Source organism: Thamnophis sirtalis, unplaced genomic scaffold, assembly GCF_051295495.1.
Source record: "Thamnophis sirtalis isolate CommonGarterSnake01/CBP01778 unplaced genomic scaffold, rThaSir2_p1.2 scaffold_4, whole genome shotgun sequence".
Lineage (NCBI taxonomy): Eukaryota > Metazoa > Chordata > Lepidosauria > Squamata > Natricidae > Thamnophis > Thamnophis sirtalis.
The window spans coordinates 43,852,496-43,870,226 of NW_028261384.1; the positions used below are offsets into that span (position 1 = coordinate 43,852,496).

General features: G+C 41.8%; 1 protein-coding gene across 1 annotated transcript in view; it reads right to left on the bottom strand.

The window, feature by feature from the left end:
- Positions 1-17,731, bottom strand: part of RFTN1 (raftlin, lipid raft linker 1) — a 111,369-nt gene that overhangs the window by 59,375 nt on the left and 34,263 nt on the right. The gene's annotated exons all lie outside the window — the stretch shown is intronic.

Below are 17,731 nucleotides of genomic sequence, written 5' to 3' on the forward strand. Positions count from 1 at the left end.
GCATGGAATGCTGTTACCTTCCCACCAAATGTAGTCCCTATTTTTCTACTTGCATTTTTACATGCTTTCAAACTGCTAGGTTGGCAGAAGCTGGGACAAGTAACGGGATCTCACTCCATTACCCAACACTAGCGATTCCAACCGCCGACCTCTCTGATTGACAAGCTCAGCATCTTAGCCACTGAACCACTGAGTCCCATTGATATAAGCTGATCTTAAAAATAGAAAATAGGAACATTTTCAGTGATCCAATTTTTAAAACCATATACTGAAATAAAATACCCCAGCACTGAAATTTAAAATATCTGCTGTTGATATCAACAAATAAAATTGATAAACATTATGAAGTACCATGTCACATTCTGTGTGAGCATATAAAACAGCTGTTGTGGCAATGTAATGGTCAATGCTGAAGCAAGCTTACGGATGACAATAGACTCCATTAGGTAAGAGCACCATTTCTCTCTCTGACCTGCGTTTTCTCTTTTTTCTGATACCCTGTTCTTTTTTTCCGGGCTGCAAAGAACAGACATATAACATCTTGGAAATTAACTAAGGGTTCAATGGAATTGGAGAACATGTTACTTACATTACTCACTCAATTGCTAAAAATTTAAACTACAGAATGTCACCAATTTCCCTAAACTGTGATAAGAAAGCTTCAGCCTATTTCTAGATTTCATCCTTCAATAAAAAGATCTCCAAATTGGACCACTAAAAGTTGGTAGAAAAACAGCTGGTTTTCATACTAAAAACTACAGAAAAAATGCCTGGTAAAAATTTGCTAATTTGTCTTGGCAACCCTAAATGATCCCCACAGAATCTTATGATGGTGGCAGATATAATTATTAACATATTTTACATGTTATTCAATATATGTGAAAAAAGCAATCCCACGCTTTAGGAATTCTGAAAGACACCAAATATATTTCACAAAATTGTATCATCTTTGATACAATATCTAAGTTCAATCTGACACAAATCATAATTTTTCAGCCAACTAACTGAAATCCTGCTAGTGCCTGAGCTCCCTTTATGATTTGGAGTAGGATCTTATATTGAAGGGGAAAGGGATTTGCAATAAAAGTCTATTATGGAATGGCTGCCACCAGGTTGTAAACAGTACCCAGTCGACCTGAGCCCACATAAAGTCTCAATGACTTCATTTATCAACAGGTTTAATTGCAGTGCGATTAAAATTGTTCTGATCATGCAAAGAACTGAAAAACAAGATGGTGGCGCTGCCCACAGAACCGGTTCGGGGGCGTGGCAGGTCAGAGTTGCTGCTGGTTTCAGCGACCCAAGAAACCAAACCACTATCGGTTCGGCCAAACAGGGAGGAACCCACTACTGGTTTGCTCCTCTAACCATAGAAGAAACATGTAAGTGCAGAATGAATGAATGAATGAATGAATGAATGAATGAATGAATGAATGAATGAATGAATGAATGAATATATATATATATATATATATATATATATATATATATATATATATATATATATATATATATATATATATATATATATATATATATATATATATATATATATATATATATATATATATATATATATATATATATATATATATATATATATATATATATATATAGTGTCACAACCCCTGGTATACCCCTGGTATGCCCCAATTATGGGAGGAAGCTAACTGCTTCCATTATCTGTCTATCGGCTCGTCACAAGAGTCCATCACGACAGAAACCCAATATTTTTACTGTTGCCTTTGTTACATTTGTGCTGAATATATATATATATATATATATATATATATATATATATATATATATATATATATATATATATATATATATATATATATATATATATATATATATATATATATATATATATATATATATATATATATATATATAATCTTTAAAATTTGTTATTGATTTTCTCTATTGACTTCAAGCCATTCATTTTATAACATCTATTACTGAATGGGAGGGGGGGAGTGGCTCTAGCTGCAAGGGTCCATGTGCTCAAACTGTGTTTGCATTTCAAACCATGCTTCAGGCATCACCTACTGGTTAGAATATTGTATGTATATAAACAATAAACTTCACCCAAGCTTGCAATCAAAGGGGATTTATCAAATGCCATGTCAACAGTCTGTAATATTTGGAGAAAGGTGTGCATGGCCTTAGGAAGGTCTAGAGTAGCCAGCAGCTACCTCATATAAGAGTCAGGCTAGTGTGCTTTATCAGCACTGGAAGGAACACACCAAAAGTCAACTGGGCATAGCAGGGTGTGTGAAGTAAAGGGCAATGAGAATGGCTGGAACTTAATAATGGGGTGCAGAGCTGGCTGGCTGCAACAAAGGGCTCGGGGTAATACTTTAGCAGCAATGCCAGTGGCATTGGCATTGAATTAGAAACCCGAAGACAGTGGCAGCTGGTTATGACTGCTGAAGGCCCAACTACATCAGCCCCAGTGTTACCATTTCAAGGAATGTCACTGTGAAGAGTGAACAATAGGTCAGAGATGGAGTGGGGAGAAAAATGGAGGAGGTTGTTGAAGCACCCCTGTGATTGTACGTGTGAGTAAGCCACCAAATGTCCAAATTTTTATCACATGATTGGACAGCTGCTGCAATAAACGTTAACTTCAGGGACTGGGTCTAAGTACCATTCATTCAGCATTGCTGTAACTTCAAATTGCAACTGAATGAATGGTTGTTAAGCAAGAATTGCCTATGAGTTCTTTTGTATTGTAACTGTATAGCAGCCATCAGAAAAATATTGTATAGATAGACCTAAGCTATTATAATGAAAGTTAGAAATAATGAAACCCTGGAACTACCAATTAAATGCTACCTCATGTGAATCAGGGACCATTTTTAGAAATAAAACATAAGCCAAAATGTTTCTCGTATCACATACAACGGTTTTGTGAATAGATGTTGTTATAAAAGTAATTATCAATGCTTATATTTTCTTCACTTTGTTTCCAGGTTTTTTTTTTAAAAAAGAAGTGAAACTAACAGAGTTTCACTTCTTTTTTGTTACATATTAATGATTTTTTAAATGCTTGTAAAACTTCAAATAAATTGTTTAAATATATATGATGGTGCCATCCTGCTAAAATTAACAATGCTTTAGGGAGATCACAGTGTACGTCCCTAACACAGAATCTTACATGAAAAGGGAAAGGAACAGTGCAAATGTAGCCATAAAATTGAATGCCAAGAGAATTCACATTTCATTGTGAAGATTCTTTAATTTTATTACCTTGCTCCTACAACCTAAAATGTTCAGATATAGCTCCTATTTATTGGTCAACGAATCTATCCAAATATGGTCATCAAATTCTAATTTTTAATATAATTAAATTGTCAAATAAAATTTAGAATTTGCTTTGGATTGGATAATACAGGGTTTCTGAGGAAAGAGAAGAATAATCTCCATATAACTTCCAAGCCTCAATACGAGTTTCTAAAATTTGTATTTGTCCCTCCCCATGAAAAGCTGTGCAGAGCCGTAGAGTGGTAGATACATACTCTAAACCTCAGCCAAACGTCAGTTTTTTTTAAACCTATAATAATATTGATTATAAAAACAATGTTTCAATTTTCTTTTCTCACCTGTGCCAGAAAAAATAAATGCCCCAGCACTTTAAGAAGATGTTGGATAGCCATTTGTCTGGAATGGTATAGGGTTTCCTGCCTAGGCAGAGGGTTGGACTAGAAGACCTCCAAGGTCCCTTCCAACTCTGCTATTGTATTGTATTATAAATAATTTAGGTAAAGATTTTATTAATAGCAGCTAAATTTCTTTCTCTCCCTGCTTACCCCATGAATACTTTAGTATAAAAATATTGATAAGAAAAGATACATTGGTAGTTTAATTAATAAAGGAGAATATCTGTAGCTCAGGGTTAAGGAGAAGAGTCCTCTGTGCTCTCCAAGCTTGGTTGTTTTCTTTCATTACCGAAACTAGTAACATCATTAGTTCTAGTAGGGAGTGGGGTTTGCTCTCAGTTTATATTCTAATAGCTTGCTCTGGGGTAGTTGTAGAGGTTCTTTGGTTGGGCTGTTTACTGTTAACTTGTTTGGCAACCAAACAAGCCAATACAGCACAACCAACACAATCTCTAAAAAGAATAACATTGCCATACATCAAGAATTTCTCAGAAATTGTGAACTAATGTGGGTCGTCTGCAAGTAAATGACCAAGCTTAGAGAAAACCAAGAAAACCTTGGTATTTTAATTATCAGTTTGCATATTACACAGTGATCTGAGCCAAAAGAGAAAGTAAATGGTAATTGTAACAATTTATTCACAACTTCTGGAAGCAATTTGTTCCACTGATTAATTGTTCTGTTAGGAAATGTCTCCTCAGTTCTAAGTTGCTCCTCTCCTTGATTAGTTTCCACCCATTGCTTCTTGTTCTACCCTCAGGTGCCCTGGAGAATAGTTTGATTCCCTCTTCTTTGTGGCAACCCCTGAGATATTGGAACACTGCTATCATGTCTCCCCTGGTCCTTCTTTTCATTAAACTAGACATTCCCAATTCCTGCAACCGTTCTTCATATGTTTTAGTCTCCAGTCCCCTAATGTTGCTCTTCTCTGCACTCTTTCTACCGTCTCCACATCTTTTTTACATTGTGGCGACCAAAACTGAATGCAGTATTCCAAGTGTGGCCTTACAAAGGCATTATAAAGTGGTATTAACACTTCACGTGATCTTGATTCTATTCCCAAGGAACTGGGAAAGACCCCTTGCAGGGTAGGGCAGAATAATTTGTTCAGTATCTGCAGAATAAAATCACTCAGATCTGGACAGGCTTGGACTCTGACTGGGTAGATTCGGGCAAGTCGACGGGGATGAATCTTGTGGACTATCTGGGATGAGTTTGACCCTGGACCCCCCAAGGGCATGGACAGGATTATGGGGAGACGCAGTGCTGCCACTTGTGTGCTGGACCTGTGTCCCTCATGGTTAGTTTCGGCTTCCCGGGAGGTGACACGAGGCTGGCTCCAGGCAATTACCAACGCTTCGTTGAGAGAGGGGTTCTTTCCCACCGCCTTGAAGGAGGCAGTGGTGAGGCCCCTCCTTAAGAAGTCTTCCCTGGACCCAGCTTCTTTAGCCAACTATCATCCGGTCTCCAACCTTCGCTTTGTAGCGAAGGTTGTTGAGAGTGCAGTAGCACATCAGTTTCCCCAGTTCCTGGATGAAGCTGTCTACCTGGATCTGTTTCAGTCGGGTTTCAGGCTCGGATACAGCACAGAGACGGCATTGGTCACATTGGTCGATAATCTCTGGCGGGCCCGGGACAGGGGCTGCTCCTCTGTCCTGGTCCTATTAGACCTCTCAGCGACTTTCGATACCATCGACCATGGTATCCTACTGTGACGACTTGGGGGGTTGGGAGTGGGGGGCACTGTTTTACGGTGGTTCTCCTCCTACCTGTCAGATCGGTCACAGTTTGTGTTGACTGGAGGGCAGGGATCGACCCCGAGGCACGTCACTTGTGGGGTGCCCCAGAGGTCAGTTCTCTCACCCTCCTGTTCAACATATATATGAAACCACTGGGTGAGATCATTGTGGTTTGGGGGTACGGTATCAATATGCTAATGATACCCAACTTTTCATCTCTACCCAAACCACCCAAACGATGCCCTCGACGTGATGGCCCAATGCCTGGAGGCTATGCAGATATGGATGGGAACAGGCTCAAGCTCAATCCCTCCAAGACTGAGTTGCTGTGGTTTCCGTCATCCCGATTTGTGCATCTTTGATGATAGGGGGAGAAATTTTAGCCCCCTCTGAGAGGGCCCGCATTCTGGACGTCCTCCTGGATACGCGGCTTAGTTTAGAAGAACACCTGACGGCTGTGACCAGGGGGGCCTTTTACCAGGTTCGCCTGGTACGTCAGTTGCGCCCTTTCCTGGATCGGGATGCTCTGTGCACAGTCACTCATGCCCTCGTCCTTTCTCGCCTGGACTACTGTAACACTCTCTACATGGGGCTGCCCTTGAAGAGCACCCAGGGGCTTCAACTGATCCAGAATGCTGCTGCGCGGGTTATCATGGGGGCACCTAAGTGCTCCCATGTTACACCCCTTTTAGGCGGCCTGCACTGGTGGCCGGTTGTCTTCCAGGTGCAATTCAAGGTACTAATTATGATCTTTAACGCGCTCCATGGCTTAGGCCCAGGATACCTGTGAGATCACCTACTGCCACCAGTAGCCTCCCACCGTCCAGTGCGATCCCACAGAGTTGGCCTCCTTAGGGTACCGTCGGCCAGACAGTGTCAGCTAGCGACCCCCAGGGGGAGAGCCTTCTCTGTGGGAGCGCCTTCCCTCTGGAATGAGCTGCCCCCGGAGCTTCGTATAATCCCCGACCTCTGGTCCTTCCGACGCGCCCTAAAAAGTTGGCTTTTCCAGCAAGCCAGCCTGGCCTGAACAAAACAAAATAAATTATTGATCATTCTTAATTTTAATCATTTTTTAAAAAAAGTTATTGTTAATCCTAATTGGTTTGTTTGGGATATTATATATATTTTTTTTAACTTTTGTAATATGTGTTTTTTTAATGTTGTACACCGCCCTAAGTCCTTGGGAGAAGGGTGGCATATAAATCCAATAAACCAACCAACCAACCAACCAACCAACCAACCCTTTGTTTATGTAGCCTAGAACTGTGTTGGCTTTTTTGGCAGCTGCTACACATGGCTGGCTCATATTTAAATGGTTGTCCACTAGGACTCCAAGATCCCTCTCACATTTATTACTATTGAGCAAGGTACCACCTATACTGTGCCTGTACATTTCGTTTTTCTTGCCTAAATGTAGAATCTTATTCTTTTCACCATTGAATTTCATTTTATTAGATAATGCCCAATGTTCAAATTTGTCAAGAACCTTCTGTATCTTAAGCCTATCTTCTGGAGTGTTGGCTATTCCTGCCAGCTTGGTATCATCTGCAAATTTGATGAGTTCCCCATTTATCCCCTCATCCAAATCATTGATGAAGATGTTGAAGAGTACTGGGCGTAAAACAAAGCCTTGGGATACTCCACTGCATACGTCCCCTCCATGTAGATGCAGTTCCATTGAGGACTACATGTTGAGTAGCCAGTTACAAATCCATCTGGTGGTGATGCTGTCCAACCCACATTCTTCTACTTTATCTAGTAGTAGATTATGGTCTACCTTATCAAATGCCTTGCTGAAGTCCAAGTAAACTATATCGACGGCATTCCTCTAGTCCACTACTAGCTGTAGTTAGCCTTTAAATCATGGTGCCTGAGCTGATGCAATGAAAAGTGTCAAAATGTAGCTAATGAGAGTATCAAAAACAATATATAACTCATATTAAGGTATTGGATTTTGCATTCATGTCCTTAATAGGAGGATGAAGAAATGAAGATGAAAGCAATAACTAAAGGAAGTCTCATCCCCCAGAAAACAAACAATAAAATGGGATGCAGGACAAGAAGCTATGACTGAAAGCTACCCATAAAGCAGAAACTTCTTGATAGTGAGAACAATAAGTCAGTGGAACAGCTTGCCTCCCAGAGTTGTGAGTACCCCATCCTTGGTGGTTTTCAAGAAAAGATTGAGCAACTATTTGTCTGGGATGGAATAAGATCTCTTGCCTTGAGCAGGGGGTTATACTAGAAGACGTCCAAGGTCCCTCCCAGGCCTATGATTCTATGCCAATCTCCATGTACTTGTTATAGGTCATTTTTCAATGCTACCCTATTAGAGAGAGATAGTAGGCAATTTTTGAAACATATCACATATTATCCTCCTATTCTATTTTTCTTCAACTCTCAAGGTGACCAATAACAATAATCAATACAACATACAAATATGCTTGAAAATAGTCCAACCACTAGCTCTCTGCTATACAAAGTTAACTTGTGTAATAAGTTACATCTTCAAAATCTTTTATTAATTTCAACAAATCCAATATGTTATAGAAGAATTCTACTATATTACCATTTCTGGAACAGTAAAAGGCCATTGTTTATTACCAGCTAAGCAGCTGAAATTTTAAATCAGGAATGAGCAGTCCATAATCAGCACCTGCCCTCCAAATCTTTTTTGTGGTTCACAAAGGCCTTGAAACTGCACAGTGTACATAAGAGCAAACCAAGGACAAATTGATTTTAGCAGTGAACAAGACTTAAAATAGTGCAAGATAAGATAAACTTAAAAGCCTCAATTGAATGCATCACCTGGTGACTTGTGGACGTGACCCGTCAAAACCGCGCTCAACTAAGCCGCGCCCGATTAAACCGCGTCACTGACATCATCAACAGGGCGACAACAGCCAGCGCGGAGAAAGAATGGCGCTTTAAATAGCGCTTTGAAAGCAAGCCGATTCAACTTAAGGTAAAGGTTAGGTTTAGGGTTAGGTTTAGGGTTAGGTTTAGGTTAAGGGTTAGGATTAGGGTTAGGTTTAGGGTTAGGTTAAGGGTTAGGTTTAGGATTAGGTTTAGGGGTTAGGTTTAGGGTTTACAGCGTGCTTCTGTCTCCGCGCTGTTGTCGCCCTGTTGATGACGTCAGCTACGCGGTTTAGTCGGACGCGGTTTAGTTGAGCGCGGTTTTGTGGTGGAACCACTTGTGGACATATCCACAAATTGTGGAAGTACAAACCAGATCTGCCATTAAAAACAATCCCTGTCACACATTACTGATCTGCACACACAGACTGCCCAATTCTAAATAACTAGAGATAACATTTTGCTGGCCAAATCTATGCTGAATTTAAAGTGGTCTCAAATCAGAATTCAAAGGGAGGAAATTTGGAGTGGAACTCCTACTGGATTCAACATGCTAATAAAAATTTAAGAGAGTTTGACTCCTTTTTTCCCCCACAACTCATGAGTCTGACTGGAAATTTTATGTGATATAACTTGGCACCTTCCATGCTTTGTCTTTTGCACTTCTAATATTGCCCTCTATTGTTCTGACATAGTCTTATTGGCAAATCATGAATTAGCATGAAGTACTTTAAAATTAAAATGGAGATTTCAGATGACAGACATTGCTTCCACTTCCATCCTCTCTAGTCAGTGCATTTTGATTTAGGACTTTACTCCAAATCACTACGATCTCATCCACTGATCTCAAATAGATCTCCGTCTTACTGTTTCAATCCAATCTACTTTGCTTAGGTCATATCCAAGAATGAGGAGTAAAACATAATTGTATTATTATTAATTTCTGTGTATGAAATAATATATAAAACTACTTGAATTTAAGCTCAAGCCAAATCTTTAAGTTTTCTATCTATGTTTAAGCATACATCTATTTTAATAAAGACCATTTTTGCTCCTGTCCATTTGAAGGGGGGAAACAAACCTGAGTAAAATTATCTGTATAGCTGTAAACTGAAATGTTCTTGTCAGCAATTCATGCAAAATAGTACAAAGACTGCACATTTCCAAAGATCAGATACAGCTTTTTTTTCTCCTCGAGGAAAGAAATATCTTAGAAGGCAATAGAAAACTCTCATTAGCTTCTCATATGAACTGTATCTTTGATCATTATGCTGAAATTTGACAGGTGTGCCAAGCAACAAACTTCTCACCAGGTTCTCATAATAGTCATTGTACAAAGTTCAATTCAAATAACAGGGAGCATTCACATATTAAAAAGATTAAGACATTCCAATATGGAAAAGTCCCATAGATGTCACATATTTACAAATAAAAATATCACAAGAAATTAATCTGAAAATTATGAATAAAGTACGAAGTCTAGAAATTAAACTGAAAGAATCTTGAATAGTTAAGAGATGATGCAGATAATAATGAAAAAAGAATAAAAATCAGTCTGCTTCTGATACATTTTGCTAGCTAAATTTGCAAGTGTTTTCTTATCTAAGAATAACAAAGAATGTTATCGTATGAATTAATTTGTTACCTCCCATCATACTGTTTATTAAAATGCAAAACAAACTGACCTCTACTTGTACTCTGCATCTTAAAAAGAAAAAAGAAAGAAAAGAGAAGAGGGAAAGAATAGCACAATAAGTGGTCTCTTGTTAAGCTGCTGTTATGTGAAGTTTGGAACTGTTTCAGAATAATTTTTATTTTGGTACTGTATTGTGTTTATTTCAGAAAGCTGTGCTCAGAAAGAGCATCTGTCTTTTCTCTGTAGCTTTGGTTCTTTTTTTAACCAGCTGGGTTGACTGCCTTGATGAAGCTTTTCAAATGATCAATAGCTAAAATTAAAACATATTTGCAAGATTATTTTCATTGTTCTTCCCCACATGTTCACTGAATAAAATGCTTCATTATTGTCTGACTTTTTGTTATCAAGCTGCACCCTTTACACTTCCTGTCAGTTTTGCTATCATCAATTCGTTGAGAGAGTGGGTGGCATGACAGATAAGTGAGTATTAGATAGTAAGCAATCTTTAGAAACAATCACCCATGCATTACTTTACATGTTTGCTTATCATTTTGAAATGATATTTTTGTAAGCAATGTAATGTAAAATATTGTATTTTTTTGATATCACATTTCAGGGGCTTGTTAGTCAAATTATAATATGACAAACAATGGAAATGAAATAACATCATGGTATGAAACCAGTTCCAATTACATAAGAAAAACTGCAATGTCTTTAAAATCTAGGGCATTTAGTACCACAATTAATATATATCGTAAACATCTTAAAAATGGTCTATAAAGAGATTGATGATCTTTTTTTGTGTAACTGTTTTATTTAATTGTAATTCTAGATGTAATTAAAATTGTTGGCCACCTGTTACATACAACTGTTGTTTTACAATTTTTTACAAAGAAAATTCAAACAAGTACATACAGATGGAATATCTAATCTCAATAACAAAGGGAAAATGTTGTGTATTTGGACAAAATTACTAAAGTCTGTTTTAAGCTTATCTGAAAATCTCCACGTGCTGAAATTTATTTTCTCCCTATAAGAAGGGTTTACTGAAGATGTTCTGGCTTGAGCACATACTATAAGTAAAGCAAAATGAGTTTGATACTGCCAATTTTTAAATACTTTTCTAAAACCCTGAAACTTTATTAACTATTAATTTCAAGGATAGATGTTTATGATGATGTCCATTACGTGTACTATATCATTCATTTTCCAAGCTAATACCAAATATGGATCCTTTGATGCATCCTAAAATGATGTATGCTTTTGTTATTCATTCATTTTTTCAAAGATTATAATATAGAGAAGCTCATTTCAGAATATCATACAGTATAAAATAAAATTGATAAAACATGAAACTTCCAATTTGCTTTTGTTTTTTATATATATTGTGATGGTCAGTCATCTAAATATTGTGAGTAAATTAATATATTATTCTTGAGGACACAATAATTTCTTGTTGTATGTGTATTCGCTTAGCTTAAGAAGTACTACTTGAAAACAGATAATTCACACTGTTTTATTTAATCACATTGCAGTGTTGAAGTTCTTTGTTTGCATAGCTGATGTTAATTGCTTAAAATAGCATGCTTTGCAACTGAGAAATCAAAAAATGAAGCCTTATGTAAGGCATGGGAAGAAATGGTAAATTAAAATATAAAAGTAAGTTTAAAACGTAATTGAATATATTTTTTGCAGGAGGCTCAGCTTTACACAAATTGCACTATCAGATCCCAAATGCCTCAGAATGACTGTTGGCCTATCTGAATGGTCGTTCTCATGGCGCTGCGGGAGAATCCAAGCAAGGGTTAAATTCAGTCTATTTGCCCAAGAACTGAGTTGATTTTCTTAGCCACGCCTCCTCTCCTCATTGAGGACCAGTTCAAAAACAAAGGCATTGATCTGTGATGGACGTATGCACGGTGTCTCCTCCGGTCTTGTCAAAAGTGTCTTTGCTCCACGCAGCCTGATGTGATCTAGTAGAGAGGGAGTAAACCCCAGGGCGGGGTTGGACTCTCCCGCAGCGCCCAGAGAACGATTGTTCAGGTAAGCCAACAGTCATTCTCCTGTGCGTTGCTTGGAGAGTCCAAGCATGGGACATATCCAAACTATAAAGTACCAGGGAGGGAAACAGAAACGTCCAAGGTGCGCAGTCACTACAACCCATTGTAACACCCTCCTCCCAAAGGAAGCCACGGCTGCGGCGTAGGAGTCACTGCGATAGTATTTAATGAATAAGGTTGGAGACAACCATGTGGCTGCCCTACATATTTCCTCCACGAGAGCCTGTATCATCCACGCGGCTGTGGTGGCGGCACTCCTCATAGAATGAGCCATGATTCTAGGTGGTGCTGCCTTGGCCTACTGTAGGTAAGCCAACTAAATACAAGCCCTCAGCCAGTGACCAATCGTAGAAGGGGTGAATGACTGAAAGGAAACAAAGAGTGATTCAGAGTGGCAAAAACCCTCTGTCCTCTTGTATCTGCGAACTGTCCTCTGAATGTCTAGCTTGTGCTAGGTTCTTTCCTAGGGATGCTGAGGGTGAGGACAGAAGCTAGGGAGTACCACTTCTTGAGTTCTGTGAAACATTTGAGTTAATTTTCGGCAGAAAGGCCAGATCTAAACGGAGGGTGATACGGTCAGCATGAAAGATACACAAATCCTCACGGATCGAGAGAGCTGCCAGCTGCGACACTCTCCTGGCCGATGTAATAGCAATAAGAAAAACCATTTTCAAGGTCAGGTGCCGAAGGCCGATGGACCATTATCAGCTCGAATGGAGTTTTGGTCAGGGCCCTCAGAACAAGGGAGAGGTCCCAAGGGGGAACCTGTGAACAGTAGGCGGATGTAAGTTGGAAGCCCCCTTGAGGAAGTTTTTCACCTGAGGATGCTGCCCCAAGGACACTGAAGAATGTCTAGTTAAGATAGTGGACAGGGCAGCAACTTGACGGCGAAGGGTGTTGGGGGGCAAAAACCCTTGTCCAACCTCTCCTGCAAGAAGTCTAGCAGCTATGGAAGGTAGCTGAGGCCACGACAATGTCATGAATTCAGTACCAGGTAACGAAGGCAGCCCAGGTGGCATCATCAATTTGAGTCGTGGAAGGTCGACGTGATGCTTGTATGGTATGAATGACCTTGTCAGACAGATTGTATTTCCTCAGGAGTTCCCCCTCAAGGGCCAGATGGCCAACTGGAACCAGTTGGGATCCAGATATACTATGCCCCCCTGGCTGAGGGAGAGTAGCTCCTGAGGTATCCTCCATGGTCTGCAAATGGAGAGGCTGACCTCCTGGGCCAGTGAGGTGCGACGAGGAGAACCTCTGCTTCCTCTGCTAGAATCTTCTGGACTACCTGAGGGATGAGAGGCAGCGGCGGGAAGGCGTACAAGAGGCTTCTTGGCCAGCGTCAGCGTAGGGCATCGGTCCCTTCTGCTTGCGGAGTGGTGTACCTTGAGAAGAACCTTGGGAGTTGAGAGTTGGACTGGCGAACAGATCCATCACCGTTAGGCCGAACTTGACCATGAACTGATGGAATGTTTCCGGATGAAGATGCCATTCCATGTTGTTGATGGTTGTCTGGCTCAGCCAGTCCACCCTCACATTATCCACTCCCGAGATGTGGTCCACTCGTAGGGAGATCAGATGACATTTGGCCCACCTTTCTAACATCTCTGCTTCCGCCATGAGGACCTTGGACCTGGTATCCCCCTGACGGATTATGTGCTATGTTTTCTGTAAGTAGCAACACATGGTGATCCACAATGTCCCTCCAAAAATGGCGCAAGGCTAGCCTGGCCACCCGTAGTTCTAACCAGTTTATGTTCTGTGCTGCCTCTCTTGCGACCACTTGCCTTGAGTCATTTGCTCCTGAAAATGAGCCCCCCATCCTTGGAGATTTGTGTTGCTCATGACTACCAGACAGTCTGGCTCTCTGAAGAGACAACCCTTCGTCACTGCTCGCAATTCCCACCAGCGAAGGGACTGTTTTACCTTCAGGGGTAGCTTGACACACCTGGGAGAGTTGCTGGGCTTCGCCCTCTGGAGTTGCTGGGCTTCGCCCTCTGGATGAGAAGGAGGAACCATTGTAGTTCACATGTGTGCAGACGTGCCCAGGGAACTATGTTTTTATGCAAGAAATCATAAGTCCCAGAAGTTGAGACAGTGACACGATGGATGCAAACTGGTTCACTCTCGCAGGCCGTGCGCAGGTTGTGAGGTTGCATCTGCGGTCCATAGACAGGAACACTCGGCAACAGTTTGAGTCTATCAGCGAAGGCGGGGCTTTTTGATGAGAACACTCCAGCACAAGCCGAGGACAAAAAAGCAAAGAAAGCCTGCCACAAGACCCACCAGACGGCCGCTTGGTCTATCAGGGCTTTCTCCTCAGCGTCATTTTTCACTAGAGCTTCGCTGCTGTGGCTGAGGCAATTGAGATCTAATCTCCCTCAGCAGGCTCCAGGTGGAGGCATGACCTTAATAAATCATTGCCGCTATAGAATACTCAGCCGACGCTTCGCTCAATGCAGCCAAGTTTGCCTCCAGGGCATTAACCTCTAATGTGACTTCATGCCATCTGCTGTGGCTCCATCACTGGCAGGCGGACATAAAGTTAAAATGAAAGTTGGCCTCCGCCCCCTTCAAAAGCAGCCAATTATTTGGGGAACCCTTAGAAAAATTCTTATTGAAACCAAGGATAAGAGAAAAGTACTTTGTGCCACCACTAAGAAGTCAGATAAGAAGGATGGTTCATTGTTTCAGAGGCAGCCTTTTTGTCCTCGGCTTGTGCTGGAATGTTCTCATCAAAAAGCCCCTCCTTCGGATCCTGAGATGCAATCTGAAGCCTCCGACGAGGTCTCCGGGCGAAGGAGAGTTAAACTGACAGCTGGGGGGGGGGCTAAAGAAGCCTCCTGCCGCCCCTGCGCTCACCAGGAGCCGCTGGACAAGCGCCCCAACGAACCTAGGCTCCGTCAGTTATGAGGAGCTGAGAAGCCCCAAAGTTCCTCTCAGCAGTGCAACAGCAATGGCGTTTAAAAGGAAATTTTCTTCCCGACTACAACTAATACAAAAATAAGGAAACTTCTAACTAACTAGGGAGAGTCCCAGTCTATTCACTCAAAAACTGAGGAACTCCCCAAAAATGCGTCCGAACTGGGCTGGACTGAGTTTTTGAACTGGTCCTCAATGAGAGGAGGTGTGGCTAAGAAAATCAACTCAGTCCTTGGGCAAATAGACTGAATTTAACCTATGCTTGGACTCTCCAAGCAACGCACAGGAGAATGTTCTATGCCTTCTTTTCAAATTATCCCCTTGGATAAATATTTAAGAGCCCCAACTCAGGTCCACCATGCAATGTGCGTGCACCTCCTGCTGACCAGCTGATTTTTGGGTCTCTGCCATGCATGTGTTGGGTGTGTGCGAAGCACATGCAGGAGATGTGCATGAATGCACTGGGGGAGGCCTGTGCGGGATACTCCCCCGTGCCCATTTTTTGTCCCAGGAGGCTTCAGGGAGATCTGCTAGGCACAAAATGGGCCACGGGGGGGGGTGCAGTGGGCCCCCCATGCCTCATTTTTGTCCCAGGAGGCTTCAGAGAGGCCTGCTAGATCCAAAACTGGGTGCAGGGGAGATAATGTGCACATGCACAGAGGGGGGCAAGGAGCACGGGGGAGCCCATGCGCATGTAGAGGAGGCAGGGTGCAGGAGTTGTTGCACGTGCATTGCATTATGGGTGTGGGATCACGTGCGCCCTTTCGGTACACAACAACATTAGCCATCACTGTTATATTAGTTTCAAAGCCTTCTAAAGGCTTTTCAGAGGCAACCACATATAAAAATGAACCATAGTAGTCTAACTCAGAGATAACAAAGATTGTAGTCTAACTCAGAGAACTACTAACATAGTAGTCTAACTCAGAGAAAACAAAAGCGTGTTTTCAGTACTAGTGATCCAGGAAAACAAAGACAAGCAGAAGACACTGACAGTTCTGGTAGACGATCATCTGCACCAGGTGTCGGCAACTTGGGGTTCCAGAGTTGCATGTGGTTCTTTTGTCCCTCTGCTGTGGCTTCCTGTCAGCTGAACCCACCACTGGCTTACCCTACCCCTCGCCCTTCCCTCCCAGTCACTCCTCAACTGGCTGAGAAGGAAAGGGCAACAACGGGGGATGAAGACTCGTTCCATATTCCAGAGCAGGAATCTGCCCGTGTACTTGCCTCAATGTAGCCAATGCTCTGTGTCATAACGGGTTCCAGGAGAAGGAGGGGACACAGTCTCCCCCATTGCAAAGTGTGTTAAATTTAACTGTGCTATGAAAGGGGCTTGGGGCAGGCCATGGAGGCAGCAACAGCCACAGTGAGCTGGGTCAGTGTCTCAGGGCAGAGAGCAAGTTGCACATCTTCCTGAGTGACTGAGGTGTACCCAGCACCAACAAAGGCCAGAAGAAGTGCCTACGAGATTAGTCTATTTCAGCAGGACAACGAAAGAGCTTCATTTATCTGAGAACCTGAAATAACTCTTAATTAAATCATATGGTGAAAAGCACCCAAAGAAGAACATCATCAGCAAAAACAACAACAACACCCAACCCTCACCTGTTTTGGAAATGATTCAAGAAGGAACACACACACACACACACACAAACACACACGAGAGAGAGAGACAGACAGAGACATATCGGTTTCCCACAGAAAAGAAAACACAGGGAGCCACAAAACCTGCATAGGTGTGGAGGGATGGTGGTGGTAATGTGACTGGGTGGGAGTGAGTGACATCAAATTGGCCATGCCTACCCAGGTTTTGTGGCTCCCAGTCAGGGGTGGGTTTCAACCAGTACAGACCAATACGGCTGTACAGGATGGTGAAATTTAGTGTGCCTTCCCGTACCTCTTCATCAGGAGGCCCCATACTGGAATGCTCCCTCCCTTCATTCGCTCTTTCATCACCCTGCCCATCCTCACTATGATGCCAAAAAGTTCTCAGACGTTCACACACACATTCTATGCACACGCACATACTCTTCCACTCTTTTAAAAACATCTGAGTGAATCCAGGAAGAGGGAAGAGGCAGGGGGGTTGGAAGTGTGTGTGCTGGGCACAGGCTGTGAGTCTTAAAAACATCTGAGTGAATCCAGGAAGAGGGAAGAGGCAGAGGGGCTGGAAGAGTTTGTGCTGTGCACAGGCTGTGAGTTTTAAAAATGTCTGAGTGAATCCAGGAAGAGGGAAGAGGCAGAGGGGCTGGAAGTGTCTGTGTAAGGTGGTCAGTAATGTTGAAGACCGGCAAGGACAGCCATATTTTCTCTGTAAGTAGCTGTTTTATTGCTTTGGGTACTTATTTTATTCTTATTTAAGTAATAATAAAAATTTATTAAATAATACATTTCCTTTTTTCTATCTTCTTTTTGTAGGCCATTCTTTGGGGCAAAGAATGCAGTGACGTTGACTTGGGTACTCCCACCCAGTCACATGACTGCCAAGCTACTCCCACCCGGTCACAACCATCAAGCCACTCCCACAAAACAGGCCACATCTACAGAATAGGTTCTAAAATTATTTGAAACCCACCACTGCTCCCAGTCTTTTCTTTTCTGTGGGAAATGGGTTCAAATGGCTTTTTGAATGTTTATACAGACCCTTGATCTGCTTCATCAGTGTACTCCCACTGATCCTATTAAACTTTTCCACAGCATTTTATACTATTGACTATAAAGGTTGGGAGTCGCTCCTGTACTTGACTCATTCTCCCACCACCACTCCAACGACTGCAAGCTCTCTTTCCCATCACATACCTATACCCTTCTTAAAGTATCCCACTCCTTAGAGAGATGTTTCAGAGTGCACAC